This window comes from Schistocerca piceifrons, chromosome 4, assembly GCF_021461385.2.
Source record: "Schistocerca piceifrons isolate TAMUIC-IGC-003096 chromosome 4, iqSchPice1.1, whole genome shotgun sequence".
Lineage (NCBI taxonomy): Eukaryota > Metazoa > Arthropoda > Insecta > Orthoptera > Acrididae > Schistocerca > Schistocerca piceifrons.
The window spans coordinates 232,536,716-232,558,809 of NC_060141.1; positions in this window are offsets into that span (position 1 = coordinate 232,536,716).

The following is a 22,094-nucleotide window of genomic DNA, read 5'->3' on the forward strand; positions in this document are numbered from 1 at the left end:
ACCAAGCCGTGAATCACAGTTCTCAGTAATAGAAACAAGATATTGATACCCACCGATCAGCACATAACAAACATTTCTGATTTGTCTCTTATCAATGGCAGCAGTGCGCAATGAACTCCGATTATTATGGTTTTCTTTAAAGATGTGAGTGTATGTGTCTGATTATTGTGTTTCATTGTAACAAACAATAATTTAGCTTTCATTACTGAACTGTGCACTCCTTAGTCTATTATAATTATAATGTACTTTATTGTACTATAAATTAATTACTTAAGATTAATCTTCAGTTATTACATTTCAGTCGTGGGACTGAAAAACTATTGAACAGAGGCTCCTTAATACATTAGTTAACTGAATTCATTTCTTATCTAAAGATAGCTATTCAAATCTTATGCAGACCCATTTATAATTATCACACTTCTAACACCTTTGTATGCCAGTGTACATATCCGGAAACGTATGTGAGTAGTCATGTCGAATCCCTTCACCTACCCTTCTCTTCTAATGCTTTATTGCCGATGCTGTCTTTTTGAATGCTGATTAATTCCACCATTATTTTAGTCTCTAGCAGGGTTATGAAAGTTGTGTACGTATATGAAACATTATTCACCCACATAAAAAACAATTTCCTGTGCGATAATAATTATGTACCCGCAGACGACAAAGTAGGCGTATCGGCAGTTACATTTGCTCATTTCGAATGCCGTATTTTGAATGTGCCATTCAACCTGCGTAATTGCTGGGTATGATGTTGCTATGTTGGCTTACAGTGCGCTTGTGTGTTCTTTGAGCGCATTGCTACTTGCTAATCATTTAGTGTGTGGCAGTTCAAGCAGTAGGTCATGTGTGGATGACGGGGTTTACCATTTCAGAGAAAGCCAACATGCTTATGGTGTACGGAGAGTGTAGGAAAAACGCACTTCGTTCCTGTACGGTCTATATGGCAAGATATCTCGAAAGACATAAACCATCTCAGCAATTATTTATCAACCACTTCGACCAGTCACATGAAAGTGGGTGTGTAACGCCTGCAAAACGAAACAGAAGGAAGTAAGTGACGTCAGATGAGGGGTAAATTAATGTTCTTGCTGCCGTTTCACTTGATCCGCACGTTATCTCATGCGCAATTCCACAAGGAGCTTTAGGCAAGTTTAACAAGCTTTCTCCATGCACATTGGTTCCATCCCCATCACATCTCTCTCCATTATGAGTGGCATGGAAATGACTATGGGAATCGTGTTAACTTCTGTACAAGGGCATTAAGGCGGGATACTCCAGATGTTTAGTGATGAAACAACATTTACCAACTATGGTCAGGTAAATCGCCGAAACATGCACTTTTGGTACGTTGACAATCCTCATTGCCTTCGGCAGTTGGAACGATAGCGTTCATTGATTACAATCATGTGGTGTGGGATAACGAACCATTAGTTCATTGGCTCGTTATTCACAGATGGCACACTGAATGCGCACAAGTATCTCAGGCTCCTAACACACGTATCTTCCACAGATGCTAGAACGTGTTCCTCTGCAGACTAAGATGGATCTGTGGTGCCAACATGATGGCTGTCGAGCCCATTGTGCAAGAAGTACTACAGCACGTCTTCGTGAATTGTTTCCAAATCGTTGGACTGGACGCAGAGGACCTGTACGTTGGCCATTTCCCGCTTCTGAAGCCTATAGACTTTTCTGTGGGGAAAGCTGAAAGATGCTATCTACAAGGACATACCAACTACACCCAATGATATGTAACGACGTATCACTACAGCCGGCTGGCACATCTCCAGTGAAATACCAGTACGTGAGCAGCAGTCATTCCATACCAGAATGGAATTTCTGCTGCGGGTGGTCATTTTGAACACAAACTGTGGTGGCCAATTATCTCTTTACTATCCAACTATCTAGTTTATGCCCTTGTGTTGTTCTTTAGTGTCTGCTACCACAGATATTGTACGAGTGTCGGTGTAGTATGTATTCAAAATACAAAAGTTCGTGAACGACTTGCATTAGAATCCTACAACAAATACCACTGGCGTTGTAATCTACTTTACTTTTAGTTTGTTAATGTCAACAGACATTTTTCAATTTAAAAATGTGTAAGTTTGCACAATAAGTACGCTTTCTAAGTATTATTACAGTGTGTTGATTGACTAACAATACGAGCCCCTGACTAAGAATCTATTCTGTGAAAACCGCACATGAACGGCAGTTTCCACTTCTCCATTTTTTGAGGTGCTAGTGTTAGGTGTTTCATCGTGTAAATACACTGTGTCGCTATAACTAGAACGCCCATGTTTTAAAAAGCTGTCTGACTATAACAGTAGATGAGCATGGAACGTTTACCGTAGCATATTTTTGCAGTGAGAGTTTGATTCTATCGGCAAAACCCTTCGTGTTGCCATTTTACCTACCTGTCCCAATATTCTTTTGCCATTTCAATTAGTGGGTGTTAAACAAACCCGAAACAAAAGCAGTTTAACAAAGCTGTTGTCGCCTCCATAGCTGAGTGGTCAGATCAGGCAGCTCCTCAATTGGGCTCACTAAGCTGAGTGCACTCTATTCCAGTCCAGCCTCCGTAGTAGAATGTTTGTCACTATCGGGAATCGAATCCATATTCTCCAGGTCATGAAAACCGACACGGCCGGAACAGAATTGTGCTGACTCCTCATTCCTCCATACTGCATCCATTGACTCAGAGAATGACACGGTGGTCGGTTGATACTGTTTGGACCGCCAGGTCTTTCATGTTTTACATTCTTACATTGTCTCCATCTCATCTTAGTCACCATGTATGCACTTTTCTATTTTGGTTGAAACATTATGACTTCCTTGGCATACACTCAAGTGGTATCCTTTTGATGTATCCATGCGACACTTTATTTGTTAGTAGTGGCTAATCTCCTTTGTTAAAGCTTTTTTGCGCCAGATTGTTGTCTTATTTCTTGAGACCGTATTCTCTCTTTTAGCGTTATTCCAAGAAGTGATCTTGGAAACGTGATCTCAGCTGCTCCAGTTCATCATTCCTTTTAGTAGGGTACATTATTCATTAGCATACGTAAGAGTAGGCTCAGCCGCTACGTTGTATAATCTTAATGCTATTTCTTTCCTCATACGTTTACCAAAATACTTCCTGATACAATCATTTACAGCTTTATATTTCCGTATATTCTGAACCACAACTGAATTAATTTCATACACAGACGTCTTTGTCGAGATATATTTCAAGTAATTTTTGGTATTTATCACCATTCTTGCTCTTTTTATATATTTCTCTTCCATTGCCATTATTTTTGTTTTATTTATGGATGTAACCATTTGATAAGTTTGTAAAACGTTATTCTGTTGAAACACACTTTCTTGTAAAGAGCTTTCACTGTCTGCTACGAGATCAAGAGATTGTCTGTAGATAAAATAGAGTTAATAAAGTTGTTCCTTTCTGGGATACAAGAAACGGCTGAGGAGAGACCACACCTTTGGTTTACTCTTTAGTTTACAGTCAATAATTCTTTGTTTTTACTTATCTTAGTTTATCTTGTACCGATTTAACTACGTTCAACGATTTTATGAGTACATTGTAGTCAGTGATTATTTCCTATAATTTCATCCTGACTGCCTTACCATAGAATTCTCACAGTCTAAGATGAGCATAAATAGTGGCTTCTTGAACTCTCTTCTCTTTTCCATTAGTTGTTTTAAAATAAATATTTCCTGGAGTATACATAAAAATTTGTTGATTTACATATTTTCAATTCTGTTTGTACACATTGCCACGTTTCCGATACTTTTGCATCATTATCATTCGTAATCCCCTCTTCTGCTCATCCACCTAATCAACAGATGTGAAATATCGGGACAGGCGCGGATAAGTCTACCAACATCCAAATTTACATCTACATCTACGTCTACATTCATACTCCACAAGCCTCCTGACAGTGTGTGGCAGAGGGTACCTTGAGTGCCTCTATTGGTTCTCCCTTCTATTCCAGTCTCGTATTGTTCGTGGAAAGAAAGTTGTCGGCATGCCTCTGTGTGGTCTCTTACCTCTCTGATTTTATCCTCATGGTCTCTTCACGAGATGTACCTAGGGGGTAGTAATATACTGCTAGACTCCTCGTTGAAGGTATGTTGTCGAAACTTCAACAAAAGCCCGTACCGAGCTACTGAGCGTCTCTCTTGCAGTCTTCCACTGGAGTTTATCTATCATCTCCGTAATGGTTTCGCCATTACTAAATGATCCTGTAACGAAGCGTGCTGCTCTCGTTGGATCTTCTCTGTCTCTTCTATCAATCCTATCTGGTACGGATACCACACCGGTGAGCAGTATTCAAGCAGTGGGCGAACTGTAACCTACTTCCTTTGTTTTCGGACTGCATTTTCTTAGGATTCTTCCAGTGAATCTCAATTTGGCATCTGCTTTACTGACGATTAATTTTACACGTTAATTCCATTTCAAATCACTCCTAATTTATGGAATTAGCTGCTTCCAGTTGCTGACCTGCTGTATTGTAGCTAAACGATAAGGGATCTGTTTTTCTATGTATTCGCAGCACATTACACTTGTCTACATTGAGATTCAATTGCAATTCCCACCACCATGTGTCAATTCGTTGAAGATCCTCCTGCATTTCAGTAATATTTTCCATTGTTACAACCTCTCGATATACTACAGCATCATCCGTAAAAAGTCTCAGTGAACTTCTGATGTCATCCACAAGGTCATATACATATACTGCGAATAGCTACGGTCCTACGACACTCCCCTGCGGCACACCTGAAATCACTCTTACTTCGGAAGACTTCACTCCATTGAGAATGACATGCTGCGTTCTGATACCTAGGACCTCTTCAATCCAATCACACAATTGGTCTGCTTGTCCATATGCTCTTACTTTGTTCGTTGAACGACTGTGGGGAACTGTATCAAAAGCTTTGCGGAAGTCAAGATACGTGGCATCTACCTGGGAACCCGCATCTATGGCCCTCTGAGTCTCATGGACAAATAGCGCGAGCCGGGTTTCACACGATCGTCTTTATCGAAACCCATGCTGATTCCTACGGAGTAGATTTCCAGTCTGCAGAAAAGTCATTATACTCGAACATAATACGTGTTCAAAAATTCTACAACTGATCGACGTTAGAGATATAGGTCTATAGTTCTGCACGTCTGTTCGATTTCCCTTCTTGAAAACGGGGTTGACCTGTGCCCTTATCCAATCATTTGGAACACTACGCTCTTCTAGAGACCTACGATACACCGCTGCAAGAAGTGGGGCAAAGTCCTTCGCGTACTTTGTGTAAAATCGAACCGGTATCCCAACAGGTCCAGCGGCCTTTCCTCTTTTGAGCGGTTTTAATTGTTTTTCTATCCCTCTGACAGTTATTTCGATGTCTACCATTTTGTCATCTGTACGACAATCTAGAGAAGGAACTACAATGCAGTCTTCCTCTATGAAACAGCTTTGGAAAAAGACATTTAGTATTTCGTTCTTTAGTCTGTCATGCTCTGTTTCAGTACCATTTTGGTCACAGAGTATTTGGACTTTATGTTTCTATCTACCTAACTCTTTGACATAAGACCAAAATTTCTTACAATTTTCTGCGAAGTCAGTACCCAGAACTTTAATTTCGATTTCGTTGAACGCCTCTCGCATCATGGCTTTGACTATGTTCATGTTTGCTGTGAAGTTGTAGCAGATTTCATACTCGATTGTTGTAGCACGGTGGCTCTTTTCCATCTCTTACGATCTTGCTTGGCCCATACTCATCTAATGCATGTTGTACCATGATTTTGAATTTTGTCCACTGATCCTCGACACTATCTGTACTTGAGATGAAACTTTTGTGTTCAGCTGTCAAGTACTCTGAAATCTGCTTTTTGTCACTTTTGCTAAACTTAAAAATCTTCTTACCTTTTTTAATATTTGTATTTATGCCTGAAATCACCGATGCTGTAACCGCTTTATGATCACTGATTCCCTATTCTGCGTTAACTGTTGCAAATAGTTCGGGTCTGTTTGTCACCAGAAGGTCTAATATGTTATCATCACAAGTTGGTTCACTGTTTAACTGCTCAAGGTAGTTTTCAGATAACGTACTTAAAAAAATTTCACTGGGTTCTTTGTCCTTGCCACCCGTTATAAACGTCTGAGTTTTCCAGTTTGCTAAATTAAAATTTCAACCCACATATGCACTCCACACGTACTCCGCTACCCTTGTAGCCGCTTCATAATTGTGTTATACTTAAATTCATCCCCTTCACATTTTCCACATCACCGCTAACTGTGTCAACTGTCCCTTCAAGAATATTTAATGTCCACCAGAGTAGCGGCGTTATGATTATATGCCATCGTTTTTACATCCACAACCACTGCAAATAGGTTTACTATGTAATGTTCTTGGCCCACAGTATTTATCTTCTTTTCATATGAGCTAGTGAGACAATCTGAGTTCAAAGTAACGCTGTATCTTAATACTTCAGTTAAGAAACAATAGTCGATTTTATGTTGTGTTTTTCTTACCTGTGAATTGAAATGCATGTAAATGCATAGAAGGTATACTGAGTACATCGAAAAAGATATCAGGGAAAGAGGTGCTCAGTTATAATGTTGAAGGAAATGTGACCAACGGATTACAAATATTCATCAGCCTGAGAAAAACAATAAGTGAAACTACTCTGAAATGAATACATTTATTTGGTAATTTTCATATATTCCTTGTATAGAAGCGTTATTTTATTTGTCACAATTCAAAGTGATGCAGGTTGTATATTCATATATTCAGTAGACCGTTACACGCCGATTTCGTCTAAGGATCTCCATTAGCTCCACGCTTCACGAGAAATTGTTCCTACACATGAATCCAAATCCATTTATTGTCTCTAAAAAAGAAGAAACAAAACGATCATTAAGAAAGAATGAGAAGTGTTTTGTAGGAACTTTTCATGATGTTTATGTCTGAAATCGCGCTCGAAGGGTTTTAATTACTTACACATGTGTGCGATGCCTCGGCATACACAGCAACAAGCGACAAACAATCGATTTTTTTAAAATTATATTAGGAAAATCGAAGGCGCATTCTGGAGAGGAAAAGAATTTTGATTAACTTTGGTACTATTGTATTTGTGATGACTGGATTACATTGGTAGCTGTTTCAAAATGCAGCAATTTTTGTTCGTCAGATATCCAGATAAGGAACATTTTTAGCATCTGAATTTTTGTTAGGACAGAGAAATGGATTTAAGAACTAGTTTTGGGAATTGTGTGTAACGAGAGATTATGCTCCTGAAGTTCAATTTTTGTAACTATTAGATTGTTATTACGTGATTTCAGGAAGGCTTCGCAGTTTTTGGAATTTCATTAAACTTCATCAAGTCAAACGAAATGAAACTGGAAGTGAGTTCATTTAAACCAGAGTCACGGTCCACATCCCAAGAGTTGATTCATTATCATTTTATTTAAAACCAATAGCAAAAATTATGGACCAATAATGATAGTAATGTATTTAAAGCACGCATTACACCTCTGCGTATCTCTGTGGTTAAATTTTACACCTCAGTTATACAGACGTACTGTGGTTACGAGAGTAGTTTGCATCCAGGTAACACAAACTGGGTAGTGAACAGATTCTTCCCTTCACTAAACTTTTCAGGGACTGACTTTACTTTCACAGTAATCAGTTTACTTTTATCAAAATTAATATCCAGATTTTGAGATTACAGTACGTTCGAGACACACAGCATGATTTTCGTAAGGTTTTCGCAGTTGAATTTTTGTCATCAACATCTAGCGTTACGCTACTTACATATTCAGATTCTCCTTCACATCCACTTTCATTTACAAAAACAAATTGAAACTGTAACTTTCACTTGGTTACAGTTTTTCGACATCCAGGCGACGGGGAGTCTGCTGATATTTTCATGAAACTGTCAAATCAAGTGTACTCCTCTCGAAATTTTTCGGAAAAAGCGGCAGTGAATTAAAATACAGACAATCAAACAATTCATCACACAACTGTTACCACGAATTATTCGTAGAAAAACGATCTTGACCTTATGCTTCAGCATTTGTTACAAGAAAACTGCAAATTAATTGAAAAAAAAACAAGAGAGTAATACAATATTAGCTAATCATTTATCAAATCCCCTTGAAACAAAGTCACAAGAAAACAACAAAATAACTAGACAAAACTATAAGGAAGTAACAAAACATTAGGAAATAAATTATCAAGGCACCATTGAACAAAATTACACGGACATGGCAAAATATTTGAAGCAAAGTAAAAAGAAACTATTGATTCAATCGTAAAGAATGTGACGACATTCATCAGAACAGAATTAAGTAAAATCTCCACAGCAACAGAAGAAACTTTCAAAACACACACACAATCACAATTTTAGTTTTCTCAGATTGTGGCTGAGGTTGATAGAAAATTTAACGAAGTTACAGATACATACCGAAAACACAAAATTAAGTTATTGAACACAGCGACAACTATTTACAAGTGCCAAAGTCGGTAAAATACAGCGGAAATTACAAAACTATGCGGAACAGTTACAGACTTTGGAAACAGAAACAAATAAAACTGACACCAGAGCAAAAGTAAAATTTGAAACACTGAAAGCATAATTTGATGGACATTCAAACTTGAGCAATTCCAAGTAAACACAGACGATTACCCAGCAGACACACAACGAATACACTGTAAAATAACGGAAACATTTCAATCTTTAGAGCGTTTTAAGGAAGGACTGACGACAGTAAACAAGCAGCACAAACAGGAAATAAAATGGTTACACACTCATCTAGCTGACATTGAAAAGCATTTGCCATAAGACCAAGAGACACCTGATTGTAGTGAGAGCTGTCACGGATGAGAAAAAGATTTCGTGCAATAACAACATTTTGGCCGACTCAGACGTGAAAGTACTTTGAAAATGAGCGCGAACAGTCACAAACGTATTTCAACCACACACAAATTTAATGACTTAAAAAAACACGACATATCTGACTACCAAAATTTTTTATCCGTTATGAAATTTTATGTTTTTCGCAATGGCATCAATGATGTACATCCTTTAGATTGGATACAACAGTTTACCTTTTCTTCAACACCTGCTTGGTCAGTGACATACGAGTCAGGATATATTTGCAGTTGTTTGGAAGAGGAACCAGTGGCGCGGATGCGACCCACAGGAAGACAAAACTCTTCTTTAGATGAATTTCAAAATGCATTTCTTGCAGCGTACTGGTCAGAGACCACATAGTGTCCAGTTGAGGACATACTCATCAGTTTGCCATATTTTGAAAATTCAGAATTTGCCACTTTAACGCATTTCTTCGATTATGTGGTACTGCAGAACCAATATTTAATAGAACCGTTCTGCCAATCTGCTTTAATCCAACTTTGTATTTCTGAAATTCCTAGATCTTTATGTGTTTCTTTGCTGACAGGATACCAGAAAGGAAACATCAATGCATTCCGTGACGTTCTGCAGTTGCTTGAGATTCGAGTATCCGAATGTACGTAAAAAAGAAATATTTATCAGAACAACCACAACCACAATGACAATAGGAATCGGGGACATTTCGGATCATCAGTGACTACAGAGACAGAACATACGGGAATAAACAACAGTGCCAAAACCCATATCAGGGAAATAACAGTTTCAATAGATCACCACAATACAACCTGCAAAAAATTCCGAATTTTCATCGCAACAACCAGTGCTTTTATAATGCAATGGGCAACATCACAGTCCTCCACAGCAACATACCAATTTTTAAACAATTACATACAAAGGAATAACAATTTGCTACAATAGGCAGCAACCATATAATCACAACTACTACGACAACAAAGCCACAATTTCCGAGAAATTTACAGATATGGGAATACGAGAAACGAAAATTGCAGACAACAGCAAAATTTAGTTTTGAATGAATCGGACAGTCGTTACACCCACGACAAGATAATTCTAATACTGCAGAGCAGACAATATCTGTACAAACAGTTGAAGGTTTGCAGGCTACTTCACACCAATGTGACAGGGGCGAAGAAGAGTGACTAGAGGAGAAGACTACACAAGGTTCAAACACAGAGGCAACAATACGAATTACCAGTCCTGATGACATTACTGAAAATATCATTTGTTACAGGAAAAAGGTGAAGTTCAAAAACGAACTTATCATCCAGTCATCTGCATAAAAATAGACACGCACGTATTAAATGCCGTTTTAGATCCAGGCTTTCCTGTTTCAGTAATCATTGATGCAGCATTCAATGAACATAATTCGGATGAAACTTAATCTACTTTACCATTAGATAGAACTAAATCTAGAGGAGCTCTTTCAGGGAAAAGTTTCTATGTGAAATCCAGTACACATTTACAGTTTTCCATATTTATTTATTTAATTTCTTCTTTTTACTGTACAAGGTAACACTTTCTATGCAAATTTCAGGATCGTTCGACTACTAACAACAGAGATTATGCTTGGCATGGATTTCTTAAAGAGACGAAAAGCAGTACTGGATTTTGATAAGTCATGTATATTGCTACAAAACAATGATGAGCAAGTTACATTGCATTTTGAGAAGAATTTTTCATTGGAGGAACAGGAAATTAACAGGCTACATCAAGCTAAAACATCAATTAATTTTCTAAAATAATTCTTATTCTTCCTCTTTTTTGCTAGTTGGTACACATTTCTTAGCATAGTCATGTTTTGATACATGTGATTTTCTCATTAATGAGGGGATATAGAAGTTAAGTCATAAGCCAGTTCATCCTGCATGTGTGTGTGTAGATCATAACTTTTTTTCTTACATAAGGTAATAGAGGTTTTCCATTTCTTTGTATTTGTTTCACTTTATGTATATTAGTTAATAAATAACCCTTACTGTTTCAGATATAAATTACAATATCACTAATAAAGAAACTTTCTAGCTGAGTGTGTCTCACAAATATTTAGGCAAAACTACATTCCAAAGGAAGAAGCACCAACTTTCAAACGAGTAGAGTTGTGCAATGGAAGAAAACTATGAGTGTTGGATGTTAACATAGGGTACTGCGTTCAGTAATGGAATTTTTCTTGGGGATAACTCACTGATACATGCAACAACGGGATGTTTATGACAAATGTTGTACAAAACGGATTTTTGGAACAGACAGAGTTTTTCTTTGGAGCTCTGAACATAATAACACGAAGTAGCACCTGTAAGGACTCCGTCTACGAACTTTATTTCTTTTTTATTATATAGTGTGTGATGGAAGTAATTCGAAGTTTGTGATGATGAATTAGATGGTTTTTTGAACTTCGTATTTGAGGTGATATGTTCCAAGATTGCAGGAGAAAGGGAATGAGACTATGGCCTGTTAGGTATTATGTGATGATTTGGTTGCAGTCCACTCTCTGAGTTGTTGGGGTTATTATACTCGAACGTAATACGTGTTCCAAAATTCTACAGCTGATCGACGTATGAGATATAGGTCTATAGTTCTGCACATCTGTTCGACGTCCCTTCTTGAAAACGGGGATGACATGTGCCCTTATCCAATCTTTTGGAACACTACGCTCTTCTAGAGACCTACGGTACACCACTACAAGAAGGGAGGCAAGGTCCTTCGCTTACTCTGTGTAAAATCGAACTGGTATCCCATCTGGCCCAGCGCCCTTTTCTCTTTTCAACTATTTTAATTGTTTTTCTATCCCTCTGTCATCTATTTAGATATCTACCATTTTCTCATCTGTGCGACAATCTAGAGAAGAAACTACAATGCAATCTTACTCCGTGAAACAGCTTTCGAAAAAGACATTAGGTCTTTCGGTCTTTAGTCTGTCATCCTCTTTTTCAGTACCATTTTGGTCACAGAGTGTTTAGGCTTTTTGTTTGTATCCACCTAACGCTTTGAAATAAGACCAAAATTTCTTAGGATTTTCTGCGAAGTCAGTACATAGAACTTTACTTCCGATTTCGTTGAACGCCTATCGCATTGGCCTGCTCAGAGTACATTTCGCTTCGTGTACTTTTTGTTTGTTTCGAGGATTTGGCTATTTTCATGTTTGCTGTTGCGAAGTTGTAGCAGTTTTCTAACTCGGTTGATGTACCACAGTGGCTCTTTTCCATCTCTTACGATCTTGCTTGGCACATACTCATCTAATGCATGTTTCACGATGGTTCTGAAATTTGTCCACTGATCCTCAACACCATCTGCACTTGACAAAAAAGTTTTTTGTTGAGGCGTCAAGTACTCTGAAATCTACTTTTTGTCACTTTTGCTAAACAGAAAACTCTTCCTACCTTTTTTAATATTTCTATTTACGCCTGAAATCACCGACGCTGTAACCACTATATGATCGCTGATTACCTGTTCTGCGTTAACTGTTGCAAATAGTTTGGGTCTGTTTGTCACCACAACGTCTAATATGTTATTGCCACGAGTCGGTTCACTGTTTAACTACCCAAGGTATTTTTCAAATAATCAAAAAAATATGGCTCTGAGCACTATGGGACTTAACATGTATGGTAATCAGTCCCCTAGAACTTAGAACTACTTAAACCTAACTAACCTAAGGACGTCACACACATCCATGCCCGAGGAAGGATTCGAACCTGCGATCGTAGCAGTCGCGCGGCTCCGGACTGAGCGCCTAGAACCGCTAGACCACCGCAGCCGGCTTCAAATAATCCACTTTAAAAAGTTTCACTGGGTTCTTTGTCCTTGCCACCCGTTATAAACGTCTGAGTCTCCCAGTTTGCTAAATTAAAATCTCAAACCAAAACTATAACATGGCAGGGAAATCTACTCGAAATATTTTCCAAATTTTCCATCAGGTGTTCTGCCATAACAGCTGCTCAGCCAGGTGGTTTATAGAGACATCCAGTTACCATGTTTGAGCCTGCTTTACCCGTCACCTTCACCCAAATTAATTCACATTTCGGATCACCGTCAATTTCCTTCGATACTATTGCACTTTTTATTGCTATAAACACTCCTCCGCCTTCACTGTCCAACCTGTCTAAGCGGTATACATTCCAATGTGAGTTTAGAATTTAATTACTGCTTACATCCGGTTTCAGATAACTTTCCGTCCCTAGTACTATGTGGGCATTATGACCGTTTATTAATGAGAGCAGTTTCGGGACATTTCTATAGACTCTCCTGCAGTATACCGTTATCACATTAATGTTGTCATTCCATGTCGTGTTTTGATTACTGCTACCCTGTCGCGTCTCAGGAGGCGTCTTGTCGGGCATAGGGATGGAATTCTCTAACCCAGAAAACCCACATATGCACTCCACACGTACTCCGCTACCCTTGTAGCCGCTTCATAATTGTGTTATACTTAAATTCATCCCCTTCACATTTTCCACATCACCGCTAACTGTGTCAACTGTCCCTTCAAGAATATTTAATGTCCATCAGAGTAGCGGCGTTATGATTATATGCCATCGTTTTTACATCCACAACCACTGCATATAGGTGTGCTACGTAATGTTCTTGGCCCACAGTATTTATCTTCTTTTCATATTAGCTAGAAGACAATCTGAGTTCAAAGTAACGCTGTATCATAATACTTCAGTTAAGAAATAATAGTCGATTTTATGTTGTGTTTTTATTACCTGTGAATTGAAATGCATGTAAATGCACTTGTAGTTATACTGAGTACATCGGAAAAGATATCAGGGAAAGAGGTGCTCAGGTTTAATGTTGAAGGAAATGTGACCAACTGATTACAAATATTCATCAGTCTGAGAATACATTTATTTGGTGAATTTCATATATTTCTCACATAGAGGCGTTATTTTATTTGTCACAATTTAAAGTGATGCAGGTTATATATGAATATATATTCAGTAGACCATTACACGCCGATTTCGTCTTAGGATCTCCATTAGCTCCGCGTTGAAGTTGTTGCTACGTCCAAATCCAAATCCATTTACTGTCTCTAAAAAAGGAGAAACAAAACGATCATTATGAAACAATGAGAAGTGTTTTGTAGCAATTTATCTTGTTTTGTACGTCTGAAATCGCGCTTGAAGGGTTGGAACTGCTTAGACATGTGTGCGCTGCCTCGACATAGACAGCAACAAGCGACAAGCAATCGAATTTTTTTGAATTATTTTATGAATCCGAAGACGTGTTCTGGAGAGGAAAAGAATTTTGATTAACTTTGGTACGATTGCATTTGTGAAGACTGGATTACAGGTAATGACAAAGATTGATTTATTATTGGTAGCTGTTTCAAAATGCAGCATTTTTTGTTCGTCAGGTATCCAGATAAGGAACATTTTTAGCATCTGCATTTTTGCTAGGACAGAGAAATAGATTTAAGAACTAGTTTTGGGAATTGTGTGTAACGAGAGATTATAATCCTGAAGTACAATTTTTATAATTATTAGATTGTTATTACGTGATTTCAGGAAGGCTTCACAGTTTTTGGAATTTCATTAAACTTCATCAAGTCAAACCAAATGAAACTGGAAGTGAGTTCATTTAAACCAGAGTCACGGTCCACATCCCAAGAGTCGATTAATTTTCAGTTTATTTAAAACCAATAACAAAAATTATGGACCAATAATGATAGTAATGTATTTAAAGCACGCATTACACCTCTGCGTATCTCTGTGGTTAAATTTGACACCTCTGTTATACAGACGTACTGTAGTTACTAGAGCAGTTTGCATCCAGGTAACACAAACTGGGTAGTGAACAGAATCTTCCTTTCACTAAACTTTTCAGGGACTGACTTTACTTTCGCAGTAATCAGTTACCTTTTATCAAAATTAATATTCAGATTTTGTGATTACAGTAAGTTCCAGACACACAACATAATTTTCTTAAGGTTTTCGCAGTTAATGGTAGCTATGCTTTCTCGCAGCTGAATTTTTTCATCAACATTAAGGGTTACGCTACTTACATATTCCCATTCTGTTTCAGACCCACTTTCATTTACAAAAACAAGTCGAAACTGTAAGTTTCACTTGGCGACAGTTTTTCTACATTCAGGCGTCGGGGATTATGCTGATATTTTCATGGAACTGTCAAATCAAGTTTACTCCTCGCGAAATTTTTCGGAAAAAGCGGCAGTGAATTAAAATACAGACGAACAAACAATTCATCACACAACTGTTACCACGAATTATTCGCAGAAAAACGATCTTGACCTTATGCTTCAGCATGTATTACAAGAAAACTACAAATTAATTGAAAAAATACAAGAAAGTAATAAAATATTAACTAATCGTTTATCAACTCCCCTTCCAACAAAGTTACAAGAAAACAACAAAATAACTAGACAAAGTTACAAGAAGGTAACAAAACATTAGGAAATAAATTATCATGGCACCATTAAACAAAATTACACGGACATGGCAAAATATTTCAAGCAAATCGAAAAGATAGTATTGATTCAATCGTAGAGAATGTGACGACATTCATCAGAACAGAATTAAGTAAAATCTCCACAGCAACAGAAGAAACTGTCAAAACACACGCACAATCACTGTTTTAGTTTTCTCAGATTGTGGCTGAGGTTGATAGAAAATTTAACGAAGTTACAGATACATACCGAAAACACAAAATTAAGTTATTGAACACAGCGACAACTATTTACAAGTGCCAAAGTCGGTAAAATACAGCGGAAATTACAAAACTATGCGGACCAGTTACAGACTTTGGAAACAGAAACAAATAAAACTGACACCAGAGCAAAAGTAAAATTTGAAACACTGAAAGCACAATTTGATGAACTTTCAAACTTGAGCAATTCCAAGTAAACACAGACGATTACCCAGCAGACACACAACGAATACACTGTAAAGAAACGGAAACATTTCAATCTTTAGAGCATTTTAAGGACGTACTTACGACAGTAAACAAGCAGCACAAACAGGAAATAAATTGGTTACACACTCATCTAGCTGACATTGAAAAGCATTTGCCACAAGACCAAGAGACACCTGATTGTAGTGAGAGCTGTCACGGATGAGAAAGAGATTTCGTGCAATAACAACATTTTGGCCGACTCAGACGTGAAAGTACTTTGAAAATGAGCGCGAACAGTCACAAACGTATTTCAACCACACACAAATTTAATGACTTAAAATAACACGACGGATCTGACTACCAAAATTCTTTATCCGTTAGGAAATTTTATGTTTTTCGCAATGGCATCAATGATGTACATCCTTTAGATTGGATACAGTAGTTTACCTTTTCTTCGACACCTGCTTGGTCAGTGATATACGAGTCAGGATATATTTGCAGTTGTTTGGAAGAGGAACCAGTGGCGCGGATGCGACCCACAGGAAGACAAAACTCTTCTTTAGATGAACTTCAAAATACATTTCTTGCAGCGTACTGGTCAGAGACCACATAGTGTCCAGTTGAGGACATACTCATCAGCTTGCCATAATTTGAAAATTCACAATTTGCAACTTTAACGCATTTCTTCGACTATGTGGTTATGCAGAACCAATATTTAATAGATCCGATCTCTCAATCTGCTTTAATCCAGCTTTGTATTTCTAAAATTCCTAGATCTCTATGTGTTTCTTTGCTGACTGGATACCAGAAAGGAAACATCAATGCATTCCGTGACGTTCGGCAATTGCTTGAGATACAAGTATCCGAATGTACGTAAAAAAGAAATCTTTATCAGAACAACCACAACCACAATGACAATATCAATCGGGGACATTTCAGATCATTTATTGACTACAGAGAAAGAACACACGGGAATAAACTACAGTGCCAAAACCCATATCAGGGGAATAACAGTTTCACTAGATCACTACAACACAACCTGCAACAAATTCCGAATTTTTATCACAACAACCAGTGCTTTTATAATGCAATGGGCAACATGGACAGTCCTCCACAGCAACATAGCAATTTTGAAAACAATTAAACAATTACATACAAACGAATAACAATTTGCATATGAATAGGTAGCAACCACTCAATCACAACTACAACGACAACAAAGCCATAATTTCCGAGAAAGTTATAGATATGGGAATAGGAGAGACGAAAATTGCAGACAACAGCAAAATTTAGTTTTGAATGAATCGGACAGTCGTTACACCCACGACAAGTTAATTCTAATACTGCAGAACAGACAATATCTGTACAAACAGTTTAAGGTTTGCAAGCTACTTCACAGCAATGTGACAGGGGCGAACGACAGTGACTAGAGGAGTAGACCACAGAAAGTTCACGCACAAAGACCCCAGGGAGACATTGTTACAGGAAAAAGAGGATCTTCAAAAACGAACTTATCATCCCGTCATCAGCATAAAAAAAGCCACACACACTTTAAATGCAGTTTTAGATCTAGGCTTTCCAGTTTCAGTACCATTGATGCAGCATTCAATAAATACAATTCGGATGAAACTATTTCTACTTTACTATTACATTGAACAAGAGTTAGAGGAGCTATTTCACATTTACAGTTTCTTCATTTTTTTTTTACTGTACTAGGTACCACTTGTTATGTAAACTTCAGGATCGTTCGACTACTAACAACAGAAACTACGCTTGGCGTGGATTTCTTAAACAGACGAAAAGCAGTACTGGACTTTGAGAAGTCACGTATATTGCTACAAAACAATGATGCGCTAGTTACATTGCATTTTGAGAAGAATTTTTCATTGCAGGAACAGGAAATTAAGAGGCTACATCAAACTAAAACATCAATTAATTTTGTAAAGTAATTCTTATTCTTCCTCTTTTTTGCTGGTTGGTACACATTTCTTAGCACAGCCATGTTTTGATACATGTGATTAACTCACTAACGATGGGATATAGAAGTTAAGTCGTAAGCCAGTTCATCCTGTGTGTGTGTAGATCATAACTTTTTCCTTGCCTAAGGTAATAGAGGTTTTCCATTTCTTTGTATTTGTTTCACTTTATGTATATTAGTTAGTAAATGACCTTTACTGTTTCATATATAAATTACGTCACTAATAAAGAAACTTTCTAGCTGAGTGTGTCACACAAATATTTAGGCAAAACTACATTCCAAAGAAAGAAGAACCAACCTTCAAACGAGTAGAGTTGCGCAATGGAAGAAAACTATGAGTGTTGGATGTTAACATAGGGTACTGCGTTCAGTAATGGAATTTTTCTTGGGGATAACTCACTGATACATGCAACAACCGGATGTTTATGACAAATGTTGTACAAAACGGATTTGCGGAACAGACGGAGTTTTTCTTTGGAGCTCTGAACATAATAACACGAAGTAGCACCTGTAGGGACTCCGTCTACGAACTATATTTCTTTTTTAATATATAGTGTGTGATGAAAGTAATTCGGAGTTAGTGATGATGAATTAGATGATTTTTTGAACTTTGGGATTACCTATTTGAGGTGATATGTTCTAAGACTTCAGGAGAAAGGGAATGAGGCTGTGGCCTGTTAGGTATTATGTGATGATTTGGTTGCAGTCCACACTCTGAGTTGTTGTTGTGTAGTGATTTTTGTCTAGAGCAGGAGACCTCTTATCAAAAGAGACGAGATGTATTGGGAAATTTATTACTTTAAATGAAACATCGTAATGAGAACTTTTGGCCTGTGAGAACTTTTCTGTACGAGTGTTGATATTTGTGGTGGCTAACACTTCCGTTCATGGGCTTGACTTGACAACTGTCTGGTTCTGCTTGACCTAACAACCCTTCTCTGTCGTTTAACTGGTTAATGACACTTTCTACATTTTGAGCTCAGCTTAACGGACTGGTTTACGTTTACTAACAGTTAGCACAATTATTTATCTTACTTACGTATAGCTGCAAGGTATTTTTGGTACCATTTAGTCTTTCTTGCATTTTCGGGGAAGCCAAGCATATTTGTAGATAATAGTGATAATATAGCATCTGTGGCCACATTTTCGCTTTCATTTGATTTCTTTTGACAGGTACAGCAATAATTTTGTGCGCAAACCGTTATTGCCTCATCCGATTTTCTTCTGAACAGTTGAACGAGCTAATGGATTTTATAGAAAATTGCATTATGTTTTAAGATTACTTGACAGAGTATCTACGACAGCTTTTACTTTTGTGGCTGTCTTACAGATATTTGTACTAAAATGCTATAATTTTTATCCTCAGTTAATTCCTTTTATACACACGATGTTTTTCTCGTCTTTTCTTACCTAGAATACGGTGTACCACTGATGTAAGAATCACGTGTAATGTTGACATTCAATCTTTATGGTAATTTGTCAGCTTTACCTGTATGTTGTGGATTGGTCTTGAATGCAACCAACTAACTCTTTCTCTTAAGCAAACTAACTTTAGATGTTTCCATATGGTAACATACACACATTTCAATTTTTATTCTAGCTGAAGTATTTTTTCATTCGTATAATTGTTTGCATGTTATATCTTTCGCTGAATCAGAAAATTCATGGGCGTATTTGGACATTCTCTTCTACGCCATGAAACCCTTTTGTAACGTGTGGATGTATTTTTACAATAACGATTTGTTAGTTCATGTGATCTGGATTTTATTCTTTTTATTTCAAAAACATTTGGTGAGAAAATGCTACTATACTATGGGACTTTACAGTGCTACTGTGAGTGACTTTGGCCCTGAGACGTCATTTTATAGACCAATACTGCATTTTTTGAGTCTACGCTTTGCCTCACAAATAATCCAGTACAGTGATGTAAATGATTTTGCATTCAGTCCTTCCAAACCTTGTTTACTTCAAGACACACTTCGATGATTTTTTTAAGGGATTTACTGGGAACACTCAAGTTAAAGATGATTTTCACTGAGTACATGTAGTTCAACGATAGCTACATAGCTTACGTATTGGTGTATAAAACAGTAATTTTACCGTATTTGTTTTCCTACTGACGCTTTGAACACACAAAGTTTTATGGAATGGTGCTGATCCTGTACACGACTACTTAAAGCAATTTGTTGTAGACTGTTTATGCGCCTGTGCACAATTTAAACCAGTATGTGACGGACTGTTAGTGTGCCTGTGAACGACAATTGAAAACAGTTTGTAACTTCTGGAACCTGCAATCGCTTTACACCATTTACAGTTATCATTCTTTTATCTATACTTATGAATTTTGAATTTTAACTCCGTTAGCGAATTTTGCAGTCTAATCTCTATTAATTACAAATCTCATCCAGCAAAATTCGGCCAGAGAGGTCGAGGGACAATGAAAAGTATGTATGTTAATTTTGTAGGAACTTTTCTTGTTTCGGACGTCTGAAATAGCGCTCCTAAGGTTTTAATTTCTTAGACATGCGGGCGCAGCCTCGATAGAGATGAATCAAAGATAATCATTTCTCTGTGAAGAGGCGCTGCAGAGTTACCACTCAATCGCAAGGAGAGAAGAGGAGACAGTTAGTTGAACTCTGTTGCTAGATGTGAACAGTTCGGTTTTGAATTGGTACCAAAAAGAGACAAATATTATGAATCAGCAGAAGATTTATTCCAGAGAGAAAAAAATTGATATCACTTTGGTACTATTACACTTGCGAAGAGTGGATTACAGATAAAGATGAAGTTTGTTTCATTAGCGTATCAGTTTAATAACGCAGCATTCCTGGTTCGTCAGACATCCACATCCAGAAGCTTCTTGCTTTTGATTTTTTGTTATGATTTACGATCATTGAGAGAGAAATGGATTTAAGAAATAGATTTTGAAATTTCACATGTGAAGTTCACATTTTCTAATTCTTAGATTATTGCTACGCGAGTTTATGGGCAGCTTAACTCTTTTTGAACTTTCATAAATTTATTAAGTTACGGGAAATGAGAGTGGAATTGAGTCTATTTAAACCAGAGTCATTGTCCACATCCAAATAGTCAATTAATTTTCAATTTATTTGAAACCCATAATCAAAAACTGTGAAGCAAGAATGATAGCAATGTTTTAGAGTGCAAATTGCAATCTCTGTAGTTAGATTTTGCAGTTCTGCTATCTAGACGTGCAGTAGCTATGAGAGCCATTTGCACCCAGGTTAGACAAAATGTGTAGTGAACAGATTCTTCTATTAATAAAATTTCACAGGGACCTACTTTACTTTCAATGTTATTAGCTTTTTTCAATCGCGGTTTATAGATCTTGTGATTGCAATAAGTTCCAGGCAGAGCTTGGTTTCCTTAAGATATCGAAGTTAGATTTATCCATGCAGCCTCACAGTTTAACTTTTGTCACCAACAGTTAACAAAAAGCTACCTACAAAATCAGATTCACTGTCATACCACCTCTCATTATCAGCCACAGAAACAAATCGAAACACCTAACTTTCAGCAAGAATGCTCGAATACAATGAGAGGGACAGGACAGAAAGTAAGAAATGCTTCTCAGACCCCATAAAGAGTATGTGTGAACGAGAGCTGGAAAGAGAGCTTAATAGTCATTCGCAGCATTTAACTACAAAATAGTGAACGTCCGTCTTCGATTCCACTTCTTCCATCAGTTCCCTACAGTGTTCACATTATCTCCTGTGCAGTACGACCGAAAGTCATGAATCTGATACGCACGACAATGATCTGGTGACATAATCTTCGCATTTCTAGTATCAAATGCTGTAGCGCCGTTAGATTTTGGAACGTGCCTTCACAAAATCGTCTAAGTTGATCGTGTTTTCTGACAGTGTCAGATCTTCTACTTCTGCTGCTCATTAGAGTTTCCACTATTTGTCTGCCTCATTCCATGGACGAATTAGACCAACTGTTGTCCCATCAGTTGGGTGGTCGTCCAGGCAATCGTTTCCCTTGCAGTCGTCCATGTTTTCAAATTTTAATTAGTCTTGTGCGGTTCACATTTCCATATTATCCTCCCAATTTCTTTTTGTGTCAGCCTCAATTAATTTATATCTTGTATTCCACACTGGTCCACTGTAGATACATTTGTTCTCTTGTCACGCATGGTTACTGCCTGGATCTGTCTTACTACTTTCATTTCCATTGCCATTAACTTTTGTTTTACATTTTTTTCTATTTCCGCTCTTGTTTATGCTGAATATATCACAACAACATGCACTATTTTCTTAATTGTTTTTAGTTTTCCGTCATTTGTTTCTTCATACAGTAAGCGTTAGTTGAAGCTCATCACTTGTT